The sequence below is a fragment of the Bufo gargarizans genome, chromosome 1 (genome assembly GCF_014858855.1).
Source record: "Bufo gargarizans isolate SCDJY-AF-19 chromosome 1, ASM1485885v1, whole genome shotgun sequence".
In the NCBI taxonomy this organism is placed as follows: Eukaryota; Metazoa; Chordata; class Amphibia; order Anura; family Bufonidae; genus Bufo; species Bufo gargarizans.
In genome coordinates this window covers 376,349,016-376,376,563 of record NC_058080.1, presented here as the reverse complement: position 1 = coordinate 376,376,563, position 27,548 = coordinate 376,349,016, and the positions used below count along the sequence as shown (strand labels likewise).

The 27,548-nt window shown below is 41.4% G+C and overlaps 1 protein-coding gene across 2 annotated transcripts in view; it reads right to left on the bottom strand.

The window, feature by feature from the left end:
* The window catches only part of LOC122920463 (lysophosphatidic acid receptor 1-B), a 154,889-nt gene extending 133,049 nt beyond the window's left edge, over positions 1–21,840 (bottom strand). For both annotated transcript variants that reach the window (XM_044269984.1, XM_044270009.1), the window contains exon 1: positions 21,382–21,840. The gene's annotated coding sequence lies outside the window, so the exon portion shown is untranslated. The remainder of the gene's footprint in view (positions 1–21,381) is intronic.
* Between the last annotated feature and the right edge of the window lie 5,708 nt (positions 21,841–27,548).

Sequence of the window (27,548 nt, the reverse complement as noted above, 5' to 3'; positions counted from 1 at the left end):
GAAATGAATGGAGGGAGGCTGCGCATGCTCAGTGCGCCTTCCGTTCATTTCCCCGTTCCATTCTCATTGTAGGTGCAGGTCCATCAGACAATGGGGGCATACCCTTTAATTGAAACGCAAACTTTAAAAGAAAGCATATCCAAACCTTGAAGTATGTGAGTAGATTCTTTATCTTGGTGTTCTAAAGAAAGACATACTCTGAAGAGGCACATGCCAAAATGCATTACTGTAAATACAATATGTTTAGGGAGCATTCACACGAACGTGTTTTTCTTCCGTGTCCGTTCCGCGTCCGTTCCGCAATTTTGACGGACAATGCACGGACCCATTCATTTCTATGGGTCCGTGAAAATTGCGGTATGCCTTTTATTCTCATCCGTGTGCTGTCCGTTCCGTGTGTCCGTTCCGTGTGTTTTAGAACATGTCCTATACTTGGCCGCAAATCGCGGTCCGTGGCCCCATAGAAAGTCATTGGGTCCGTGAAAAACGGATAGCACACGGAAATGCGTCCGTGTGTCATCCGTTTTTAACGGACCCTTGGACTGAAAACATTCTAGGAAACCCCATTTCATTACCCATCCGTTTTTTTTGCGGACCGTGAATAACGGATGACACACGGAAGCACCACGTCCGTATTATACGGACTTGCGGAACGGAAAAGGAAAGATAACTGAAGACATACGGAACACACGGATCCGTGATTTACGGACCGCAAAATCAACACGGTCGTGTGAATGCTCCCTTAGACTGAGGGTCTCATTCAGAAACTGAAAATACACCTTTTTTGAAGAGATAAAGAAAGTTTTCAGGAATTTCAGGAAATGATATTAGTAAAAACATCCTTTATATAACCATTTCCTACCACACCAACTAGGACTGTTGTTGACCTTCTAAAGGCAGCGTGTCATTGTCTTAGGGTACATCCATATGGGACAAATACACATCAGTTACACGTGGAGTTGTCTCTGATTTTGCTGTAGATTTCACCCTGTGCGTTGCTGCAGATTTAAAATCTGCACCGCAGGTCAATTTGCACTGTGGATTTTTTGCACCAGCGTGTGAATGACATTTGCTAAAATTCACGTTGCTGGTACCAGAATTTATTTTAGGACTCATGTACATGAGCATGCGGATCGTTCTGCGGACCACTATTTGCCGTCCGTCTTCATGCCGTTTGTGGATGCGAACCCTATGACTTGAATGGGTCTGCAATCTGCAAGAGACAGTCCGCAACTCAAAAAAATAGAACATGTTCTATTTTTTTGTGGTGCAAAGGCATGGACTGAAATCTCACAGAAGCACTTCCAATCTGTGCCTCCGCTCCGTATCTTGAGGATTGCGTACCCATTCAAGTCAATGCGGTCCGCAATATGGGCACTGGGAACACACTCGTGTGCAAAAGCCCTTAATTATATAGCACCAACATATTTTGCAGTGCTTTGGACCCTATCCGCATTAGGACTCACAATCTAAATTCAAATCAACCTAGCCATATGTTTAGTGTGAAATCCAAAGTAGCAAGGAGAAACCTGCACAAACATAGGAAGAGCTTACAAACCCCATGCATATATTGCCCTTGGTCAGATTTGAACAAAAAACTCCAGCTCTGAAAAGAACAGTGCTAACCACTGAGCCACCATACTGCCCATTATAACGTGCTCCATACAGTATTAGTATTTAACGCAAGCAAATCCACAGCAGCAAATCTGCGGCCTATCTGCTACATATGCACATATCCTTAAAGCCAAAGACCACATATCCTTAAACTCTTAAAGACCACACCTTTGAGAAGACCTCCCTTCCTTACAGACATTTTTTCCTTACTTACATTTTTTTCTGTAGCTGATTTTCCTACCCAGTATACTATGTGGAAGCTGCCACTCCATAAGCACATCTCCTCCAGATCCAACGACAAATTTTTGAGTGGGAACTAAAAAAGACCACCAATTGGACTTAGATTGTGTGGAGGAAAGGTCTAGGCTGTGACGCCTCAACCATTCAGACCAGAGTGAGCAGAAGACATGTAAGGAACATTAGTGAAGACTGTTAGAGAAGAGTATAATGCAATCCTAAAGTGCTGCACTGAACATCCTGTACAATTGCTATGCAAGGGATCCTGCAGATTGCAACTGAGGTAGTAAGGTTAGCAGTGACAGAAGAAGATGAAGAGGGAAACCAGGCTGAGGACAGGAATGAGTAGGTTGCCATGCAGCATACCAGGAGTGACAGTGGAGCTATCCTGTGGACCAGACATGAGAGGTCAGCCATGTTGATGACTAGGAATGAGAGGGGAGGTATGGTAGGGACCAGGAATGACAGGGCGGCCATGGTGGGAACCATCTATTTATCAGAGGAGGCGCCATGGCAGGGTTAAGGAATACTGGAGACAAGGAATGAAAGGAAAAGCCATTATGGAGACCAAGCATATAACAAGAAGCCATTGTGGGGACCAGGAATGATAAGGAGAAATGTACTTAGGACCAATTATGACAGGTAGAGCCATGCTAAGGTCTAAGGATGAGAGGGGAGACACAGTGGGGACCAGGAATGAAAGGGGATCCATAGTAGGGACCAAGATTTAGGAGGTGTGCCATGATGGGGACTAAGAATTAGAGGAGTAACATGCTGGAGACCAGGAATGATGGGCCATATTGAACTGGTAAGGGAAGTGATCATCATGGGGACTGCAAAAGAAAAGGGGCCACATATGCTTATGTGTATGGACTGGGGAGACTTGTGTACAGTATCACAGCTGATTTATTAGTCCTATTTTGGGCCTGGTTCTGCGTGATGTGGTGATGTGATGCCAAGCATACAAAACATGATTTTGGGGTCATTCATCATTATTTGTGTTTACTTGTGTGTTGTACATGTTTGCTGACTCTGTTAGACACTTTAACTTTCATTTTCTATGCAAATTTGAGAGTTTGGTTCAAAGAGGTTTCATTGTATTAGCAAACCATACAATCAACAATTACTAATTCTATGGTCTATCCATCCTCTAATAATGTAACCATTTGTGACCTCATACATAAGGATATTTGGTACTTAAACGTCATATCTGCTCTTGATGTGTATATACCATATTGCACAATTATACCGATTTTCTGCTCTTGAGCACCTAAATAGGTCCAACATTACATCCCATTAATTGTAATCTAGATAATGCTGTATTTATTTCTATAGGGATTGCGCATTTCTAACTCTATAATTCTGAAGCAATAAAATAATGCAATATGACATCCCTGCTTGCCTTAAAATCACTGTTATCTACTTTTCGCTTATAATTTTACTAACGTAAATAATTAGAAGCAACTGTTAGGCAAACAAAAGTAAATGTTTCTATTAGCTGCTCAAATATTGGTTCTTCGTCCCTCGGGATGATTCATTTTGTAAAGCACGTTACCTGCTGCCGAGGTTGGAGGAGTTAGTGTAGTGCTTCAGATGCTGATTACATGCACATTTTTTGTCTCCCAAGATATTATAAATTGAGCAGGAGTGTACATTATCTGCAGCCGGACCACAGCCAAGTTATATTATGGCCAAAATTATTCACAAATTAGTGTGTGTTTTTGGAGGTTGTCAAAACTGGAGACATTTGGAGTAACACACTGTTATAGGGTGAATTTTTTTTTCAGTAATCCCGTTGAGGAACATCAAAGTAAGCTTCTCCCCAGTATGATACAGCTGCTTACAGAGGACAATTGTAACGCACAGCAAATGGAAATATAGTGGAGGTATACTGAGTTTTTTTCTGTGAGATGCCATATAAATCTCCACCAATAATACCATATGGGGACACTTGGATTGCTTGTGGCTCGCTATTACGGAATCATAGGGACAGTGTTCACAGTTCTGTGCATGAGGCCTTAGTTATATAGATAGAGGGCCAGACTATAAAAGAAAAGATGGTGCTAGTTACATATGAACACATTGTTCTGGTTGATACAGGTTCCACTGATTCACAACTCAAATTCTTCTATTTCAGTATGTGTCTCAGCAGTTCTGCTGCATGGTGAACTATGGGGGTCATTTACTAATCTGAAATATGTCAAAATTAGCTGTATTTCAGGTTAGTTGTGCCGCTGTCTGTGACTTTTCCCCGCTCAAGCTAGGTCTAAAACTGTGGATGTATCATTTACTGTTTTAGGCATAGAAAATGGTCTACAGCTCGTAAGCGGTCTTATATTTAGAATTAGCCCTATATGTGCCGAAGTTATGGAGAGCCCTGCGCCTTTTCATAACTTCGGTAGATCCACCGCCAGCTATGGGCGTTTACTAAGACCGGCGTCTAAAACGCTGGTCATAATAAATGTGCCACTAGGTCTTTACCAGGCCAGATTTTGGATAAAGAGGGCAAACCTGGCAATTTATCAAATAGTTTCTTTAGGAAACTTTCTAAAATGATACAGAAATTTCTGTGAAAGTGGTGTTGTTTTATACATCACATTCTGATACATGGAACATGTACAAAATAATGTACAAAAAAATCTGCCGAATGTTAATTTACCTTAAGTCTAAATATCTAAAGCTATGCACTGATAGTACTATAGACTGGGGGCAACTGTGCCACATAGAAACACAGACATATGTCAATCCAGTTCAACCTATTATCTTGCAATCTTGATCCAGAAGAAAGCAAAATCTCTTATAAGCCATTTTTCTCATTTTAGGTAAAACAATAAAAATGTCCAACTCAAATGTGGCAATCAGAATAACTCCCTGGATCTCCAGAATTCTAGTAACTATAACTTAGTATAAGATATGCATCCAGATCCCTCTTTTAGTGAACTCACCAAGACAACTTCCTCTAGCGGACACTTCCATAGTTTTACTGCTCTTACAGTAAAGAATCCCATTCTATGTTAGTGTAGATACCTTCTTCCTATCCTGTTAGAGTTACATTCATAGGTGTAAATACAGTAGATTATGGGAGAGGTCTCTGTACTGACCTTCGAAATTGCAATTGTACTGTTGCCTCCATTTTCCTTCCAGAGTCAGTCTTTGTGCTGACCACTTTTGTTAGTTGAGTCTTATGGTAGGTTTACACAGCCCAATTGTTTGGCAGATTATTGAGGACAAACGTTCCTATGAACACTCATTCTTAATAATTTGGCCGTTCACCTGATGAACAAGCAAAACTCTTGCTCATTGGGTGGAACCGTAGTTTGTGCAGGCAGGTAGATTATCATTATTGATCAGCAGATCAGGCTGTTTAAACGGCACTTTGCAGCCAAGAAACAATGCCGCTGTAAGAGGACGAGAGATCTCATACTGTGGAGGTGATCGCTTCCTCTAAACACAGAGCTTCATCCCCACTGAATGAGAAGCCAGTTGTCAGAAATCAGAAGTCAAACCAACAATCAAGCACACCAGAACAAAGACAGAATAATTGGCACTGGATGAGCACCAAACAAATTCATATAGAAAGCCAAGCTTTTCGATTGACTGCACTAACCTTCCCTCTGATTAGACTACTGATCGAGCCTTCTGACTGGCCAATCAGCCACATTCTTGGACTGGTTGGACAACTGATCACCATGATTGGCCGGGACCTCTGAGCAATCATCACCAGCCCATACTGTCAGCGTCAACGAGATAGGCAGACATCGCAGGAGCACAGACAGAGAAGTTTTCATTACAAATACATTTATATAGTTATTAGTTCACCTATTTTCGAAACTAAATAAACTTATTATTTCTAGCATGGTCTTAAACAAGTCAAACAGAGGGCTGCTGTGAGTTACAGCATTTCTTATAATAGTGTGAAACGTGGTATAATGCTTAATGTGCAGATAGAGGCAGCGTAAATGTCATCAGTTACTCCAAACCATCTGATTTGAAGCCGATCAATAGCACTTACAACAATCACAAGCCGCTGTGTTCTTTCTTGATCAAATGAACAGACGTGCCCTGGAGCTAGTAGGAAATGTTCTCCTTTGTGACGATTGCTATTAGAAACATCTATACTTAATAGATCTAAATTGATGTAATTAACCGTGACTGTGTTTAGAATTCCTTAGGGGATTTTCACCCTCTTCCAATTACCATGGTTCATTCAATCTCCCCGAATCCACTGTAAAGCTACAACATTTATATATTGCTAATCAGGCTAACGGCTCTATTATCTGACAGCAGACACATGCATATACTGACCAAATAAATGAGTATTGTTTCTCATATTTAAAGCTGTAGCTTTTGCTGATTCTGTCTGGACACCAGGATATCGTATTGGTCACGTGCACTCTGCATTGTTCTTTTTAATTAACTCTGTGTTACAGTTTCTCTGTTGTCGGACACCTATCAATCCGGATGCCCTGTCTTGCACAATCTGAATCATTGACCATGTCTGTTCTCCCAATGGGTACCTCTGGTGCCAGGGGAACAATAGTTCCAGATAAGTTGACATCCAACATGCCCAATGGTCCATTTACACGGGACGACAATCTAGCAGAAGGAAGGAAGCGATACTGATGGGTCGAACTTTGTGGGCCATCACTGGCCACAGAAGGGACCTCAGAATTGTCGAGACATCAGTGCTGTAGCCGGTAGTAAGGTGAGTATTACTACATTTATTTTACACCATTGTGAGCTGTTTTTAAAGAATCAAGTCTGATAACCCCTTCAAGGTTAGGCCAATCAAGTTCTTCCACATCACATTGGCAAACCATTTTATGGACTTCAGAACTTGGAGCAATGTCAAGAATACTGTAAGGCACCAGTGATAAATACTGAGCCATGGGGCTCAGTGGTCAGCACTGGTGCCTTGTAGCCCTGGGGTCCTGGGTTTGAATCCGACCAAGGACAACATCTGCATGGAGTTTGTAGGTTCTCCCTGTGTTTGTGTGGGTTTCCTCTTGGTACTCCAGTTTTAGCCAATACAGCATGTGATTAACCCATGACAGCTTGTGATTATAATGTCTGTAAAGCGCTGTGTTATATGTCAGCGCTATAAGTGAGCAAAATAAATAATGGTGTAACAGTTATGATGTTTTCTCTACATCTGTAAATTTTCCTTCTCTAGAATTAGCTGGCTAAACCCATAATTTGAAAAGCATGACTTGTTGAACAGGTGCCATTCTGCTAATATTTGTCTATGGAGATTGTTTGATGATGATATGTAGTATATCTTTATACATATATGGTATGTCAAATTCTTTAGACACAGAGATCTCATAACCCAGCTCTGACTGTATTCCAGATTCATAATGTATTATGCTGTATGTCAACATTGAGGCTGAAAACAAGCATTTGTGTATCCATATGGTAGTGTGTATGACCATGTGTTATACACTGCATTTTAGCTGTACATATACTGTAAGGTCTACTGATTTGCATTAAAGGGATTTACTTATAGGTTACTCTCCATGACAAAAAGTATGCAAATTAGATTTCCTTGAGAAGGAACTAAATTATCTCATATCAGCCTAAACCTGAGGCTCCTTCAAAAGGAAAAGTCATCCCTATGTAGAAGGCTGTTTTGGGTTTTTTCCCCCTTTTCAGTATAGAGCTAGCACTGGTTAGCTGGAGGATGCAGCTCTGGAGATAGGAAGCAGGGGTGATTGAACAGGTTCTCATTGAAGAAACCCACCTACTGTAAAGAATCTCTTAGAAAGTGTTCATACAATGTTTTTTTCTATGTGGATTTCAGCATGTTGTTCTGCACCGAAATACATGACAAAAATTGCCAGTGTGTGGTTTACATGTCGAAACCACAATACAGGTGAAACTCGAAAAATTAGAATATCGTGCAAAAGTCCATTTATTTCAGTAATGCAAATTAAAAGGAATTGCATTAATGTAGCTTAAAATTAGAATTTTGTGAAAAGGTTCAATATTCTAAACTCAAAGTGTCACACTCTAGTCAGCTAATTAATCCATACCCCCTGAGCAAAGGGTACCTCAAAATTGTGACTTTGGGGTTTCATAAGCTGTAAGCCATAATCATCCAAATGATAACAAATAAAGGCTTGAAATATCTCGCTTTGCATGTATCGAGTCTATCTCATATGTTAGTTTTACCTTTTAATCTTCAATCATTTTTATTGAATACTTTGCATAATATAGTCAATACATGCCTATCATGGCGTGACAGCACAATGCGAGGTATAGCAAAGTACATTTTTCAAGAAAAGAAAACATACATACAGTACATAACAAAGAACAAATGAGGTCCCACCAAGGCTCACGCTAAGATTAATGAACTTTGCACGATATTCTAATTTTTCGAGTTTCACCTGTAGGTGTCTGCACATGGATGGATCTGTGGCATGCAAACGGCAAAACTGCAGCAGAAAGCAAATGTTCGCCCTCTGATGTACAAAAAGTATAGAATCCCTTTATATGTTTAATGATTGGGCTTCATTTCTTGAGATTATACTGCCAAGAAATCATGTTTTGTATGTTCCATGTTGTAACTTTTTCCCAAACCTTCTGCAATGTAGTCATATACCAAGTGTCAGCAGTAATAACACCAAGAACGTTAGGACAAAACCTAATAATGCAGCTAAACAATGGACTCTTTCAGGCACAGGCTTTCAGTACACTTTGCACCTACATTTGGCAAAAGCCTGTCAAGAATTAACAAGGATAATGGTTGAAACCTGTTTGTAAAAAAAAATACAGATGTTGTTGAGAGAAAAGAATTGGTAATTACAAGTTGTATGTTTTGGCCTTCTTTCTAAGCTCCTCACTTTTACCCCAGGACATTATTTTCTATTTAAATGTAACAATGAGGCTTATATGTAAACTGCTCAGCATTGGCATATCAAATTGCTCTTTTATTCTGATACTTGCATGGTTCCTTATAGTCCTCAGTTTGTACTTCATGCTGATATATTGGAAAGGGGATCAGAATATTGATGGCCAATCCGTAGGATAGGCCATCAATATCTGATCGGTGGGGGCTCTTTCTCTTGGCACACACAACATCAGCTATTTAAAGGGGAAACGGCGCATGTACGAGCCCTGCAACTTCTTCATTGTTGACATCGGGCTGTCTACCTGCACGCTAGCTGCTTAGTAGCGATGGTGCAGGACATTTCAGAGGCATCCTATTAATTTGAACACAACAAAGCTTCAATAACCCTCACCAGTAGCTGGCAATAAGCAGACATATTAGACACAACGTAACAAGAATACCTTAAAGGGGTTGTGCAAGAATGGGCAGGGGTTTTAGCCTTCCCCCCCCACACACACACTTACTTGGCCAGACCTGTAAAGAAAGATGACTGACCTGCTTCCCAGCGCTGGCTTCCTGCTCTTTCTCCTTCAGGCCTTTGATTCTTCGCTGGGCTCCCTTGATGTCAACATCTGGCTTGACATCATCTTAGCCAATCACTGGCCACAGCGGAGACCAGATCCCCCTTGCGTTTTTCATAACATAAGGGGAGCCGGTCATCGCCGCCACTAGTGATTGGCTGCAGTGATGTTATACCAGATGTTGACATTGAGGGAGCCCAGCAGAGCATCACAGGCCTGGAGGAGAAGAAACCAGTACTGGGAAGCAGGTAAGTCATCTATCCTTTCAGGTCCGGCTGATGTGGATCAATTAACACATTGTTTTTGGTGCAATTTTTAAGCCAAAGACAGGAATCTACCCAAGAGGAATAAACACATAAAATACTTCTTCTCTCTCTTGTATCTACTTGTGTTTTTTATAATAAAAACCTGTACTAAAGACTGCATAAAAAAACTACATGAGAATCCAGCTTAATACGCCATCCATTGAAATCTGTCATACAATTGTTTTTCTATTGGATTCCATTCTGTCATAAAAAAACCCTCTGTAAATGTTGGAGCCATATTGACATACAGTAGAGCCTGTAGATGTCTATGGGCACCATATTACAGGTCTTGATGACTCTGAGCTTGTACAGAGCCATAATATGCCATGTGCATAAGACCTAACATTATTTTTTTCTGTGCCTTCTCAAAATTATGATTATTCGGAGCTAATGGCTGTATCACACCTGCAGATAGTCAGGCAGATCATCTCTAGCAAGCGTTCGTAGGGATGATTTGCCTGTGTAATAGTGCTGCCGATTACCATTTGCATGCTGAAAAATCATTGTTTACCAGCGGCAAATATTGATTTTGTATGGGGATGAGTGATGGCATTAGCGATCACTCCTCACGATACTGTAGAGGTGATCGCTAAGGAACGTATCCTTCACGACAATGGTCAGTCTCATCTGCTGGTCTAATACCAGCCTTAATCTAAACTTCATGAATATAATTTAGTGGTGTTGTCTAAAGTTACATTTTTTTGGTAGAAAACTGCCGGCTGGTAAAATAATAAAAAGAAAACGTAACCTTCTCAAGCCCCCACTGATACGGCACTGATACTTAATCCCCTCGCTGGTCTACAGCCACAATGTAAGGTTTTTGCTGCAGCAGTGAGGTCCTGTACTTCTACAGCCAATCACTGGCCTCAGCGGTATAAAGACATTTTTTTAATTATTTTTTTTAAATGATTTTACCAGCCTCCCTGCAGATTGCTGAGGAGAAATTTAACTTTGACAACCTCCTTATTGCTACTTAGAAAGATGCAGAAATGGAAATATATTTAAGAATTGCGGACAATGTTTTCCGCACTTTAAATACTAATTAATGAGTCTGATGTTTCATTGTGAAAACTAGAACATCTGGAAAGTAAAAAAAAAAAAGGCATAGAATAAGAAACAGACCATATTATTATCGTTTTAAAACAAAACTGCTTAAAATGTCCTCAGGCAAAAACTCTGGCTAGGAAGGACTGAGGAAGTCTGGATGGGAACTGTGAGCATTTGGAAACGTGATACTTGCTTCATAAGGAACCGATCTTTCTTTTCAAGGCCTTCAACTTGTAGAAGATGTTTATAATAAGATTTTACTGATGTCATTTACTAGATATCTTTTTTCATCATTTCATTGATTATCAGACATTTGGTAATGCACTGCCCTAAACATAGCGAAATGAGATATTCACTATAATAATATACTTTTTTTCTTATTTCTGAAATAGCTCAAATAAATAAAAGCTCTCCAGAATAGTTGAACCGTAGAGAGTGTAGGGCTCACTAATGGGTGATTGTTAACCCCACATAGTTGTACCTTGGAGTAAATTGCACCAAATATATTAAGGGTACTTTCACACAAGCGTTATTCTTTTCCGGTATTGAAATCCGATGAAGGGTCTCAATACCGGAAAAAAACGCATCAGTTTTGTCCTAATGCATTCTGAATGGAAAGCAATCTGTTCAGTATGCATCAGGATGTCTTCCGTTCCATCCCTTGTACAGTATTTTTTCCGGCCAAAATCCCGCAACACTACCTCACTTGCTGGATCCGGCATTAATTTCAATAGAGAATTGTATTAATGTAATGTATTAATGCCAAATGTTCTGGAAATTGCCGCATTGCTGGATCCGGTTTTCAGGTCTGCGCTGGGACACAGGACGAGGTATTTTCTCTTTTGATCTTTGAAATAAAATGAAATACCAGACCCATTATTCAGGATGCGAAGGATCTGGTATTTCACCAAATCCGTCTAACGGATCTAGAAAAAAATTATTTCCGTTTGCATATGGTTTTCTGGATCAGGCAGGCAGGTCCGTTGCCGGAACTGCCTGCCGGATCAAAACAATGCTTGTGTGAAAGTACCCTTAAAGGTACTGCCTTCTTCATAAGCATGTCACATTTTGGTCTGCTGATCTAAAGTCACGCGTGTGCTCTCAGCATGTTTTGTGGCCCCATTGAGATGAATGGGTCCGCTTCCGATCCACAAAAAAATGTGGACCAAAACCATGATCATGTGCATGAGCCTTAGGTGGATAAATAAGCTCACGTGTTGGGGAATATTGTAGGTATTTTCCTGACACAACTTGACTGGAACTATGCCATGAATACGACGTTGAAAAAAGTGAAGTGTGAACCAGGAAACACACTTTAATGCCTGTAAGACCCTACAGAAGGTGAATTGATTGTAGATGCTTCAGGCTATAAGAAGCTTGTCACTGCTTGACCTTAAACCTTGCACACAGGCAACAGGATATCGCTGTCTGAGAAAGTGACATTGTAGTTAGGAAGAGGAGGCAAAGTTCAAGAGCAACAGGTCATGCTTTGATGCTAGACAATAAAACATAAAGTGCACCGGAGACTGGAAAACTACAATCTATAACACAAGCAGTAATACAGTCCATAGATGGTCTATAGATGTGCTGCACTTATTGCATCATCGAGGGGCAGCAATTGCAATGAAATGCACAGTCCATATCCATATCAGATATCTCATCGGACAATGATAGTCACCTTGCAGCCTCTTCCAAAGACTAATGTTAGAGATGGAGACACACAGAGACCGTTAGGACATCCACTGCAGTCATAAATAAGTACCATTTTCAATAGATCCTATTAGAAAGAGCGTTCATCATGGACACTATAGAAAACCACCACTTGCAGGGGGAAGGCGACTTCCCCTGTTAAAATCAACTGATTGTCCTAGGTCTCACCAAACAGGCACGCAGCATCAGCTGAAGACTACATTGGCTCTCTTTGATGAGACAACCCCTTTAAAAATAAAAAGGCAATGCTTCAAGTGTGAATGCGCACCTAGTATCTTAAGGGAGTAGCATTCCTCTGCACTTTTGCCCCCCTCCCCTATCCAATGAGCGCCTTAATTAGGTGGTACATATGGCTGTGCTTGCTCCTCCTCCCATTGGTTGCTTGATGCACATGGAGGTTACTAGGAGCAGCACACCATATGTGCGGCGTCTGCGCTCCTGAACATAGAAGCCCAACGGCTTAGGTAGGTTTAGCGTAGGACCCGCCTGACCTGAGACCACCTTGACGTTCGGTAGGCGGGCTTAGATGTGTTTTGATCAAAATATATTGACTGAGTGTCTCAGACATTATCATATCAGAGTGAGGACTTAGTCCATATATAGTGCTTGCATCTGCTTTAATAAGTGCATTATTATCTTATTTCTGTGGTTTTCTTCAACAATATGGCCAGGGACATCCGCAAATTTGTATCATATCGTGCAGGATGTTTTTATCTTAGTTTTTTCTGTGATTTCTTTGTTTATGTAGTGTTTGCTTGAGGGAGTGGCACCTTCAAGTGTGAATGCGCACCTAGTATCTTGAGGGAGTAGCATTCCTCTGCACTTTTGCCCCCCTCCCCTATCCAATGAGCGCCTTAATTAGGTGGTACATATGGCTGTGCTTGCTCCTCCTCCCATTGGTTGCTTGATGCACATGGAGGTTACTAGGAGCAGCACACCATATGTGCGGCGTCTGCGCTCCTGAACATAGAAGCCCAACGGCTTAGGTAGGTTTAGCGTAGGACCCGCCTGACCTGAGACCACCTTGACGTTCGGTAGGCGGGCTTAGATGTGTTTTGATCAAAATATATTGACTGAGTGTCTCAGACATTATCATATCAGAGTGAGGACTTAGTCCATATATAGTGCTTGCATCTGCTTTAATAAGTGCATTATTATCTTATTTCTGTGGTTTTCTTCAACAATATGGCCAGGGACATCCGCAAATTTGTATCATATCGTGCAGGATGTTTTTATCTTAGTTTTTTCTGTGATTTCTTTGTTTATGTAGTGTTTGCTTGAGGGAGTGGCACCTTCAAGTGTGAATGCACACCTAGTATCTTAGGGAGTAGCATTCCTCTGCACTTTTGCCCCCCTCCCCTATCCAATGAGCGCCTTAATTAGGTGGTACATATGGCTGTGCTTGCTCCTCCTCCCATTGGTTGCTTGATGCACATGGAGGTTACTAGGAGCAGCACACCATATGTGCGGCGTCTGCGCTCCTGAACATAGAAGCCCAACGGCTTAGGTAGGTTTAGCGTAGGACCCGCCTGACCTGAGACCACCTTGACGTTCGGTAGGCGGGCTTAGATGTGTTTTGATCAAAATATATTGACTGAGTGTCTCAGACATTATCATATCAGAGTGAGGACTTAGTCCATATATAGTGCTTGCATCTGCTTTAATAAGTGCATTATTATCTTATTTCTGTGGTTTTCTTCAACAATATGGCCAGGGACATCCGCAAATTTGTATCATATCGTGCAGGATGTTTTTATCTTAGTTTTTTCTGTGATTTCTTTGTTTATGTAGTGTTTGCTTGAGGGAGTGGCACCTTCAAGTGTGAATGCGCACCTAGTATCTTAAGGGAGTAGCATTCCTCTGCACTTTTGCCCCCCTCCCCTATCCAATGAGCGCCTTAATTAGATGGTACATATGGCTGTGCTTGCTCCTCATCCCATTGGTTGCTTGATGCACATGGAGGTTACTAGGAGCAGCACACCATATGTGCGGCGTCTGCGCTCCTGAACATAGAAGCCCAACGGCTTAGGTAGGTTTAGCGTAGGACCCGCCTGACCTGAGACCACCTTGACGTTCGGTAGGCGGGCTTAGATGTGTTTTGATCAAAATATATTGACTGAGTGTCTCAGACATTATCATATCAGAGTGAGGACTTAGTCCATATATAGTGCTTGCATCTGCTTTAATAAGTGCATTATTATCTTATTTCTGTGGTTTTCTTCAACAATATGGCCAGGGACATCCGCAAATTTGTATCATATCGTGCAGGATGTTTTTATCTTAGTTTTTTCTGTGATTTCTTTGTTTATGTAGTGTTTGCTTGAGGGAGTGGCACCTTCAAGTGTGAATGCACACCTAGTATCTTAAGGGAGTAGCATTCCTCTGCACTTTTGCCCCCCTCCCCTATCCAATGAGCGCCTTAATTAGGTGGTACATATGGCTGTGCTTGCTCCTCCTCCCATTGGTTGCTTGATGCACATGGAGGTTACTAGGAGCAGCACACCATATGTGCGGCGTCTGCACTCCTGAACATAGAAGCCCAACGGCTTAGGTAGGTTTAGCGTAGGACCCGCCTGACCTGAGACCACCTTGACGTTCGGTAGGCGGGCTTAGATGTGTTTTGATCAAAATATATTGACTGAGTGTCTCAGACATTATCATATCAGAGTGAGGACTTAGTCCATATATAGTGCTTGCATCTGCTTTAATAAGTGCATTATTATCTTATTTCTGTGGTTTTCTTCAACAATATGGCCAGGGACATCCGCAAATTTGTATCATATCGTGCAGGATGTTTTTATCTTAGTTTTTTCTGTGATTTCTTTGTTTATGTAGTGTTTGCTTGAGGGAGTGGCACCTTCAAGTGTGAATGCGCACCTAGTATCTTAAGGGAGTAGCATTCCTCTGCACTTTTGCCCCCCTCCCCTATCCAATGAGCGCCTTAATTAGGTGGTACATATGGCTGTGCTTGCTCCTCCTCCCATTGGTTGCTTGATGCACATGGAGGTTACTAGGAGCAGCACACCATATGTGCGGCGTCTGCGCTCCTGAACATAGAAGCCCAACGGCTTAGGTAGGTTTAGCGTAGGACCCGCCTGACCTGAGACCACCTTGACGTTCGGTAGGCGGGCTTAGATGTGTTTTGATCAAAATATATTGACTGAGTGTCTCAGACATTATCATATCAGAGTGAGGACTTAGTCCATATATAGTGCTTGCATCTGCTTTAATAAGTGCATTATTATCTTATTTCTGTGGTTTTCTTCAACAATGCTGATCATATATGTAATAACAGATTATTCGAGTCATTTCAGAAAAAAAAAGATAATGTCCTAAAGGGTTTGTTCAGCAAAAGTATTACTATGCAATGAATAGGGCATTACAAATGAAATATTAGGCTCCATTCACACGTCAGTAACAATGGGTCCGCATCGGTTCCGCAAATTGCGAAACCGGTGCGGACCCATTCATTCTCTATGGGGACGGAATGGATGCGGACAACACACAGTGTGCTGTCCGCATCCGCATTTCCGGAGTGCGCCGCCGATCTTCCGGTCCGCGGCTCCGGAAAAAAATAGAAGATGTTCTTTTCTTGTCCGCAATTGCGGACAAGAATAAGCATTTCTATGGGGGTGCCGGCTGGGTGTATTGCGGATCCGCAATGCACTATAGACGTGTGAATGGACACTTTCTGCAATATACATGCAAGAAAATATTGTATGATTTTTTAGGTACATTACATTTTCCTGCCTCGTAGCGCCCCCTGCTGTTTATCCTTCTGGTCCACCTTCTTCTGCATTCAGTGGTGGACTAACATGCTCAGTGGCTTCCCTGCTCTCCTCACTGCTGGCATAGTGATCTTATAGTGAAGCAGGTAAAGCAGACCAGACACCTTTCATTCATTTGTACATCCCCACTACTAAATTCATAGAGATATATAGCTATATCTCTCTCTAGACAGCCGAGAAGGTAATTGTGGGCACATTACATACCATATGTATCTCTAGGGCTATATGTGAGGGACTATTTTCTATGCAAGGGAAGAAGGGGGTACCAAGAGCTGCGCTGCATCCTGGGAGATGTAGGTACATGATTGTCTCAGGTGGAGATCTGCTGCCCACTCACAGAAAGGGAAGACATTCCTCTAGATAAGCAGATAGCTGAGTAAAACAGACTTTCACATTTGTGAGATAACCCCTTGAATAGTTTACAAGACTTGTTATGCTGCCTGTTAACACGGTTTATGCTACTTAAGAACTAATTCAACAGTTTTACTAATAAAAAAGGAAAGAACAAAAACACAAAATAGTTTGTCGTGAATTTGCTATGAATTTAAAGGGACCATGTCACCCATCATTTTTTCTGCTAGTTAATTCCTAATACTGACACATACCTTTTTTCTTAGTTTTTTTTTTTTCCAGATTTTTTTATTCTGTTTCCTGAACTTAATTATGGGGGCAGCCATCTTGCCTGAGCTGTACTTAAAGGGAACCTGTCACCGGGATTTTGTGTATAGAGCTTAGGACATGGGTTGCTATATGGACGCTAGCACATCCGCAATATCCAGTCCCCATAGCTCTGTGTGCTTTTATTGTGTAAAAAAACGATTTGATACATATGCAAATTAACATAAAAGAGTCATATCTTACTTGTGTGACCAGAGAAGAGTCATATTTTCAAGCTCTGACTCATCTCAGGTTAATTTGCATACGTATCAAATCTTTTTTTTTACACAATAAAAGCACACAGAGCTATGGGGACTGGGTATTGCAGATGTGCTAGTGGCCATCTAGAAACCCATGTCCTCAGCTCTATACCCAAAATCCCGGTGACAGGTTCCCTTTACCAACATTTATATATATGTTTTACAGCAGCCCCCAGGGGCCATAGACTTAGTAGTCTGGAGAGGAGTCCTTTCTTGCCATGCTCTGTGACCTGTGCAGAGGGCATTTTATAAGGAAGTAGTAGATAAGCCTTGAAAATGACCTATTGTAAATGGTGCATCCTGTGTTATCTATATATAGAAGTGTTATCTGTCCTTGTAATCCTGTCTGTAGAGAATAATGATGAAAAGTGATCTGGACAAACCAAAACATTGTACCTATTATTAGGCTTAATGACCAGTACAAAAACTGCAGGATTTTAAGATTCTTTTTGTAAAAATGATCACAAAATAACCACCAACAATTATTTAAAAAATATGTTTACTATAAAAACTTGATTTAAACAATAGGTCATGTTACTATATATTAATGAGTAAAGCTTGTTGTATTTAGTTTCCACTAGACCTCCAAACAATATAATGCATTGACTATCAATGCACTAATGTAACAAAGTGATTGTTCAAATTAGTAGCAGGAAGTAGTAGCTGCTGGGTTTGGGAATGACAAGTAGGTGGCACTAGTAGTAATACGCCGCAGCCTCTCGGCACACATCTGGGGGAGATGGTTAAGCATAGTGGGAAACAGACAACCACTACAAAGCTCAAGCAATGAGCGTGTGGTGAAGCGTGAGGCTTTCTCTATTCAAACTGCGGAGAGACGCAAATAAAATTGTTCAAGATGCAGCAGACATCAAAGACCACACTACATCAAAGCCAGCACACTGAACGTATTAGCACTGAATTACAGCCCAGGATAAGGAACCTTGAAGTTGCAGAGAAGACTCTCCTTAATGTCTGTTTTCTGAAGGAAACTGGACAACACAGGAGATCTGCTTGCAATAATAAAGTAATCATTACTTACCTGGCTATTCCAGCTCTGCGGATACGGTTCTCCCAGACAGGATCTGTTTACTCGGCTGCAGCATTGACAACACATGACCATTGCAGCCAATCACTAGCCTCACTAGAACATTGCTGAGGCTAGTGATTGGCTGCAGAAGTCACGTATTGTCGATGTGATGGCAACGCTGGGAGAACCGGATTGGCAGAGCACTGGCCACCAATCCTGGATTGAAGGGTGGTCGGAACCAAGGAAATCAACAGTGCATAATGTGATGGAAAAATGAATCCAGCAAAGGAAGCAATATGGACAATCACATTACATTAGTAAGTGCCTTGTATTAACTTCCTCTACATGATAAATGCTATTTGCTGTAGTGAGACAACCCTTTAAGTGATGATCATTTCTTTATTATAAGCAGATCTCCAGCGTTTTCCGGCTTCATCATAAAACCTGATAGCCCATTTAAAGGGGTTGTGTCATCTGAGACATTAGTGGCATATTGTTAGGATATGCAACCAATGTCAGGTGCAGGAACCCACACCTATCTCTGAGACGGGGACCCCAAAGTGGGCGAAAGCGCACTCAGCAATTTTTTTAAGTTTCACATAAGTGGATGGAATGCACACCACTCGTGCATGGCCACCTCTCTATTTACTTCTATGGCACTGAGCAGAGCAGTGCTCAGATATTATTAGAACTCCCATTTAAGTGAATGGAGGTCATCTTTTTGGGATTTAGCAAGTAAACCTAACTAGTAGCTTAAGGCAAGATATTTCTGATTACTGGCTGGCTAGGTGCAATGTAAAAGCCTAATAATGAAGGCAAATAGCATTTATCATGTAGAAGAAGTTAATACAAGGCACTTACTAATGTATTGTCATTGTCCATATTGCTTCCTTTGCTGGCTGGATTCATTTTTCCATCACATTATACACTGCTCGTTTCCATAGTTATGACCACCCTACAATCCATCATTGGTGGTTATGCTTGTACATTATAGGAATGCATGGTCAGTGCTTTTTCCTATACTGTGCAAGCACGACCACCACTGCTGGATTACTGGGTGGCCATAACTTCTAGATACGAGCAGTGTATTATGCATGAAGCCAGCAAAGGAGGCAATATGGACAATCACGATACATTAGTAAGTGCTTGTATTAACTTTCTCTACATGATAAATGCCATTTGCTTGTGAGAACCTGCCATATTGAAGTCTGATCTGCCAGTAGTGTGTTATAGAGCAGGAGGTGCTCATCACACACATATGATTATGATTGAATTGAGAAAATTAAAATACTTAAATATTACTTTATTATAAATATATTCCCAAATACCTTTAATTATTTATAATGCCTCATTTTGTATAAGGAGCAATCATTAGGAGAAATAAAATGGCCGCCATCCTATTAGTACACACAAAACCTTCTTAATCACACAGGAGGACAAGTTACTTCAGGACACTGAGCTAAAGAGACACCTCATCCTTGTCTCTGCTCTACTTGCCAAGGATTATGATCCAAAATATAGCTGGTAATATCTTCAGCTGAATCTGTGTGACAATGGAGTTCATGAGGAGACATGAAGTACAGAGAGGATGGACAGGACAGACTGTGGTAATGGAGACTGAATACAAGTGCTGCTGCTCATTATGCACATCCCCACGTCCTCTATGTACTTCATGTCTCCTCATGAACTCTATTGCCACAGAGATTCAGCTGAAGATTTTATCAGCTGTATTCAGGATCATAATCCCTGACAAGTTGAGCAGAGAGGAGGATGAGGCAGCTCTTTAGCTCAGTGCTCTGAAGTAACTTGTCTTTTATGTGATTAGGACAGGTTTTGTGTGTACTAATAGGACAACGGCCATTTTATTTCCCCTGGTGATTGCTCCCTAGACAAAACGAGCCTGTATAACTAATAAAAGGTATTTGAGAATATATTTATAATAAAGTAATATTTAAGTATTTTCTTTATTCCCGGAGAACCCCTTTAAAGAGCCGAGCCAGTCTTCCCGCTTGGCACTGTAATCCCAGAGTATTCCCTGTTGCTGAGATCTGCATGCACCATTGAATACGCTGGGAAGGAAATAGTGAGGATGTCTGACCCTGTCACTCAAAGGGAGGGGAGAATAACTAAGGGAGAAAGGCAGTGGTGAAGCAGTGCTCCAAGGGGCTAGGCCCTCCCCTCAGTGGTCAGAACACCTAATTAGCATATTGAATAAAGTGCACGTTTCAGCAAAATGAGGCCGGAGACCATTTATCTCAGTATGATCAACCCTAACAGGCAGTATGCCCAATTTATTGGGGTTGATTCTGACGTATGATTTAAATAAATAAATTACAAGTTTTACTGAATCTTTTCCCATAAAACTGTATAGCAATCTGCTCAGCTCCTACTGCTCTGTAACATGGTGCCTGCAGATTGGATTACATTTTTTCATGGTGATAGGTTCTCATATGTGGTCTGCTCTATATAGATGGGAGAGTCAGTTCATCCAATTCATTGGAGTTGGAATGTTTTGCTTCTTGGAGAAAATAATGTATGTACCAGACTACTGAAAACAGGGGATTGGTATTCTTCACAATGCGCGTGGATCATCCTCTTGGAGAATAAATACAGACAATTTCACGATCAATTGATTTGCCTTGTTTTTACCATGAATATCCTGATAACATAAGTTGCATGGAGGAGCTATGGCTATTCTTCCTGAACTATAAATCCTGATTTAGAACTGTATTTGCCTGGTGGAATATTCATGCGGACCTGTGGAATGAGTGAGAAGGAAATCTCTGAAGCATCACTTGGCTACATGACGTTTTATTGAAGTCGTTGATCCAACTGCCCACATTCAGAAGGGCATCCAAGCTGTTCATAAACCTAAAAATATTTCACCTGAGATAATGACCGAGTGTTACAGTGTTGGTACCAACTTTTTTTTTCTTTCAATTAACTGAATTTGATTAAAAAAATAAAAACATTTATCTTGGTCAAAAGTCATTAACTCCACTATTGCCCCAGATTTTTCATGCACAGTAACCATTTTTGCAAGTTTACATATGAATATAGAATACCTTACAGTCAAAGCAGTTTTACTGATATTGAATATTGAGCAGCCATGTTGTAGTAATGGATCCACACCATCACCATATTACTGGTGCTCTGTGTTAATGAGATGCAGACATAATAGTCCATAAGATAATGAAGGGCCTGTCAACATCAAAACGCTCACAAGCCAACATTTGCGAGTCTTAGCAAACTCATATAAGATTTTATAATGTCTAATAAGACTTTTAGCATTGACTTGTAGACTAATAAACAGTTAATTACTTTACCTGTTTTAGCTCTCTGCTTAGAGATCCACGTTGCAATATTTCAACCCAAGATTCGAGCCAGAGAGAAAAACCTCAGCAGATCTTCTTTCCCTTTCTCTAAGTCACTCCAGACAAACTGTCTCCCAATTCCGTCACTGCGAAACAGATCCACAAAGTACTTGGAACAGCATTTTAGAGCATGCAGCTGAACAAGAAGAGAATACTTAAAAAAGGAATGTAGATTCTCCAAATTCTAGGTCACTACCGAAAAGAAATAGCACTGCCAAGTGTGATTAAGTATCTGGGCAGGAGGGGTGAAAGACAAGGTGGGACCCAGCTTGGTTCTTCTTTGTTTCTCCTTGATTTTCACATAAGAAATCACTTGCACTCCAGGTTCTGTAGAGACTTTGCTGCCAACCTCAAGGCTGGGATTAAAGAGTGTGGGATGAGAGCACAGAGACTGAGCTGTAATGTCTGGGGTGTGTGGAGAGCAGAGTGCTGAATGCTTCTCACTCTGAATGCCAGTCCCACCTATATCACTCCCACTCTGCGCTGGTTTTCCTGTGTGTACTCCCAGGCACTGCCTCCAGCTCTTGAAACTCTTATGAATGAACAGGCTCTTGACATTTGTTAACTCTGGCCCAGGAGCTCTTCAAATAGTGGAGGCACTTTTAAAACCACAACGCACAACGAGTCTTGGAAGTTCTGGGCTGCGATATCTGTTGTGTGGATAGATGTCCTTCAATCTTTCACTGTTGGGTTGCTGGACAATGTATCACAGCTTTCATCTAATTGTTCTTTCCAGTAATTTTATTTTAATCGCTGACTTGAAGAATAAAAAAAATCATGATGGATGCTGTAAAAATACTAATCGTAACGAAAATGATGAAAATTGTCACGAATAGGATCTGGCAACAAAAATATATACAAATACTAATTTTAATGCTTTTCTTTACAGTTAGTCAATGCAAAATAAGGCTAAAAGAGTGAAGATAAGTTCATACCAATGGTGGCCAACAAACTCCTTTGGCTATAACGGTGTGTGTCAGGTTTGCCAGACGATATAGCATAGCATTCTGCACCATGTTTGATGGAATTTGTAATGGAGGCTTATAACGGAGCTCCCGTCCTAGTGACCAGCCTGTTTTGGGCCTTACTGACTAAGTGTTTTTCTTCCTTTTTTCATCGTTGCTTTCCAAAAACTATAACTTTTTTTATTTTTCTGTCTATATAGCTTTATGAGGGCTTGTTTTTTGTGGGAAAAGTTGTAGTTTTTAATGACTTAACTTTTATTAACTCTTTCTGGGAGAGAGATGGGAAAAAAAAACAATACTGCCATTGCGTGTTTACGTTATAAATTTTTACTACTTTTTTGCAATAAAACCCCTTTTTTTTTAAAGAAAAAATGTTTTTGCATTTCCAGCTTCCCAAGACCCATAACTTTTTAATTTTTTTTACTATGGAGTTGTGTGGGGGTTTGATTTTTGCAGGACGACTTTTAATTTTTATTTTGGAGTAAATTACACTTTTTGATCTCTTGTTATTGCATTTTTTTGTTGGCAACTAAGAATAAATTAGCAATTCTGTCTTTTTTTTTTATACGGCGTTCACCGCAGGGGATAATTTACGTGATATTTATGTAGTCCGGGTCATTACTGAGGCGGCAATACCAAACATTTGGGGGAGATTTTTTTTTTCAATTTTTTTCATGGAAAAGCGTATTTTCAATGAAAAAAAAAGCTTAATTTTTGAATGGGATTTTATTAATTGAATACATGTGTTTTTTTTTTTTTACCACTTAATAGTCCCACAAGGGGACTATAATAGACAGCTTTTTGATTGATATTAAAATGCAATGCATTATCCCTATAGTGCATTGCATTTTAATGTCAGTGCTGTTCTGACATTGACCAGCAGGCTGCGCCAGAGAGGCTGGAAACTAATGAAGATAGGCTTCGGACCTTCATAGACCCCAGGCAGCCTTCACACACATCAGCACCCCGCGATTTGCGGGGTGCTGATGGGAGATAGAGGGAGTCTGCTCCCTCTGTCAGCACTTTACATGCAGCGGGCGCCATTAAAGTGTTAAACAGCCTGGTTCGGCACTCCTGCCGATCTGGGCTGTTAGAGCAGGGCCGTGGCTCTCATGAGTGCCGGGTCCCCACTGCACTGGGGACCCATCCCAGCGCTTAAACTGGGCTGCCATGAAAAAGCATCGGCCCAGCCTAAGGCCCCTTAGTGACCACTATAAAAAGGCGTATGGGTGGTCACTAAGGGGTTAAACATGGTCGCCTATAGATGAGATATGCAGTTACATACATGGGTTTACATTGATTGGTTTTTCTAGCCCCAGTGGGCATTTTGCAGGTAGTTTTTCTGTCAGCAGAAATGGCAGATTTCATCAGACATGTACCATGTTTAGAAACATGACACTCATGCATGCTATACATTCTACATATGTGTGCATACATCAGCAATCATTCATTGAGAGTGGCAACAAATGTAGCAGAAATGGGAAAAATGTATTTTGAAAGTGTCTGTCAGAAGAAGCTACACCTTAGGCTAGTTTCACACTAGCGTTAAGAGCTCCGGCAGGCAGTTCCCTAGCTCTCTAGGTCTGGCATTGCTGGATGGTACCTGAATGCCTAGCTATAATAAGTCCGTCAGAGATCTGGCCACAATCTGACAAATATGCAGAGAATCAGCTGGCACATTTGTCCCCATTATAGCATTTAGGCATTCAAGTACTGTCCGTTATATATATATATATATATATATATATATATATATATATTTATATATAGTCTGAAAGGCCCTATTAGGGAATTCTTAAAAGGCCACTTTAAGGGGTTGTATCACAAAACATATTCTACATTTTTCAAACCAGCACCTGGATCTGAATACTTTTGTAATTGCATGTAATTAAAAATTCTGTATAGCCAGTGAGTTATCCAATAAAATGTATCTGTATAGCGACACCTGCTGTTTGTTTTTTTCCTTATTTTTTGTCCGTCTCAACTGATCAAACGCGCTCAGTTTAAATCTTCAACTGCCACCAGCCATATGATCTATTAGAAGCTGTGACATCTACAAGCAGAGAGCTGCAGCAGAAAGGACATGTCCCCTGAGCTGGAAGGCTGAAGAGCAATGAATGTGGAGATCTCTGGATCCATGTGAGGTACAGGGCTAGTTATAGCTTTGTTAGAAAGGTATTGTAATTAAGTATATGATGTCTGATTTTCATTTTTTTTTTTATATCAATCATGGTATAGCCCCTTTAACTCAGACTTAAAACAAAAAAAAAAGAACAGCCAACAAAACGTAACATAATCTCCTTATGTTTCTTTGTAACTTGCTCTTGTTCCTTCAGATATTACAATTGCAGACTAGAGCTGAGCAAACCGAGATTCGTTTTGGGTCCAGTTCGCCAAATTTTTGAAAAAGTTCGGATCAGACCCGAATCGGTTTGGGTCAAAGTTGTTCCAATCGCCCTGAAAGTTGGTATATGACTCAAGCTAGCCCCCTATGAATATTTTTTTTTTAAAACTTGTTATCTCTTTTCATTTAGTTTTTATGATTTTTTTCCCCTCCCTTCTCCCCAAGCTCTCGAATGCAATGACAGCAATAGTAAATGATGTCTGAGTGACACTAACATACATAGCTGTTGGTAAACGCACATTTGACGGCATTAACATACAGCGTGTGTTTAAAAATAAACCGTGTCGGCACATGTCTCATGCTTTTTCATATTACAAAGCTTCCAAAAATTGTCCCTGATCGGGGGCAGATGATGTTTAACCACACACAGTGTTATGGAATAAAAGAAAAAGTGTCTACATTTATGCAGCACCTTAAAATGACGATTGAGGCAATAGTTGCATTATGAAGGCCCCAGCGTTGCCTGGAAATTAAAAAGCTGCTGGTATTCATGCAGTGATCGCGTACAGTACATTTATGCTGCGCCTTAGACGAATTTAACACCACCCTTCCCAAGAAAATAATTTTTTTTTAACCATGTAGAAAGTGAGTACACGGAAGCTGACTCTCAGGCATTAGTGGCAGTTGCATGATGCATTGTAGGTTCTAACTTTGCCTGGACTGTGAGAAAATGGCGGTATTGATGCAGTAATCAACTAAAATTATGCTGCGCCAGTGCGCCTTCAAAACAATTTCGTGGAGGGGTTAAAAAATTTTTTTACATTTCAATCGGTTAACCCCCGCCCCCAAAAAAATTTAAAGGTGGGGTGGGCGAGGTCTGTACATCGAATCAGCCGCAGAAGTGTGAAAATCCTACTGAATCTAGGATTGGTTCATTTTGACAAAAGTTATGTTTTGAACACTGGCAGAGAACAACTTGGTCCGTTTGGGTGTCACCACGCCCCCCCTGTGGTGCTTTAAACCCTCTCTGAGATGCCACTGAAGATGCTGTACCAGTTTGGGCCACTGTTCCAGTCTGCCTGCGCAGAAATCAATGGGGTCAGGGAACTGGGTATGTGACAGAGACTGGCCATAGTTTAGGTAGGCCTGAACCTAGGCAGGAGCTGTTGGCTTGCTGACCGGCCCCAGCCAGGGCACGACACGTGGAAAACTGCCCCATCATGTTGAGGAGACTGAAATGGCTGCTGCTGTTGCAGCTTCTGCTGCTCATGGAGGCAGGATGGGAGTGACTCTCCCATTTCAGACACGCTGCGGCAAGCTGCATACACAATGTTTCCTGGTAGTAACATAATTTGTTCTCTCTTTCTGCCAGAGGAAAACATTCCCTCATTTTACCTTGGTAGCAAAGCATTGCTATCCAGTAATCATCAGACTGCTTGATGTCACCTAATTGCCTGTCACTGCGTAAGCAAGCAAATTTATAGTTTGCCATTCTGGTCAGTGTGCCCTAGGAGCCAGTTCTTTCCACCCTCCGCCCACTCCCACCCCCACTGAGATGATTGGGTGTAGTGGCCAGTGTCACCGTCATCATTATCATCCTGTTTCTTCTACAACTTCCTCCTCCTCAAGGGGCAGCATTTCCTCCCACATGGGAGTTTTTCATTGTGAGTCCGTAACAACTACAGGGCCATGTTTTGCATGAGCGTCAGCATCTCTTCAAAAATACACATACATATGTTTGCTGCTTGATGTACTTGAGCAATTGCTTGCTGGTGTGGCTACTCTCTCCCAGGCCGATCAGCTCCAACACAGGGTGGCAATGCTTGGCTTGACAGATGTGATGGGAAGAATGGATAGTGTGAGTGATGTTGTACCCTGCTGCTGTTGAGGATGGGACCGTGTCCATGGAGTAGGAGGTGGAGGAGGCAGGTGAGTGCCTGTTGTGGGAGCTGGGGTGCTGCCAATTCACTGCCGCAAAAAACATTGACCCTGTGGGCCGTGAAAGGCATGTACTGTCCCTGCCCGTAGCAGCTACTCCAGGTGTGCATCTTGATGCACAGAGAGAACCACAAGGAATGACCCCATTCTCTGCCACATGAGAGTACAAGGCGCTACTACAATGGTACTACAACGACTGCACTGCCAGCAATGTGGCTAGGTGGGGCTTCAGCATATAGACAAGCTAATTGATGGTGGAGAAAAGTTTTTTCATGGCCAAATGTTAAGGTATAGATGTCTCATGATGGAGCCGAGGAAAAGGAAGAGTTTTAGCAGGAGAAGAAGACGGCGATAATGATGACAAAGATTCTGTATTGCTTGGAGATGCAGGTTGGCTGCCACAAAGAGGACCAAGAGAAGGAGGACAGACTTGTTCTGATTGTGAATGCTGGGCAGTTGTAGTTTAACAGCCACAGCTGTGTTTGAACAGCCACAGCTTATTTAAGGCTACTTTCACACTGGCGTTTTGGCTTTTTGTTTTTGTGAGATCCGTCATGGGCTCTTACAAAGCGGTTCAAAATAGATCAATTTTGCCCTAATGCATTCTCAACGGACAAGGATCCGCTCAGAATGCATCTGTTTGCCTCTGTTCCGTCTCCATTCCGCTTTGGAGGCGGACACCAAAAAGCTGCTTGCAGCGTTTTGGTGTCCGTCTGACGAAACTGAGCCAAACTGATCGGTTCTGACACGCAATGTAAGTCAATAGGGACGGATCCGTTTTCTATGACACAATCTGGCACAATAGAAAACGGATCCGTCTTGGCTATATTAAATACAACCATGACGGATCCGGACCAAACACAGATCCGCAC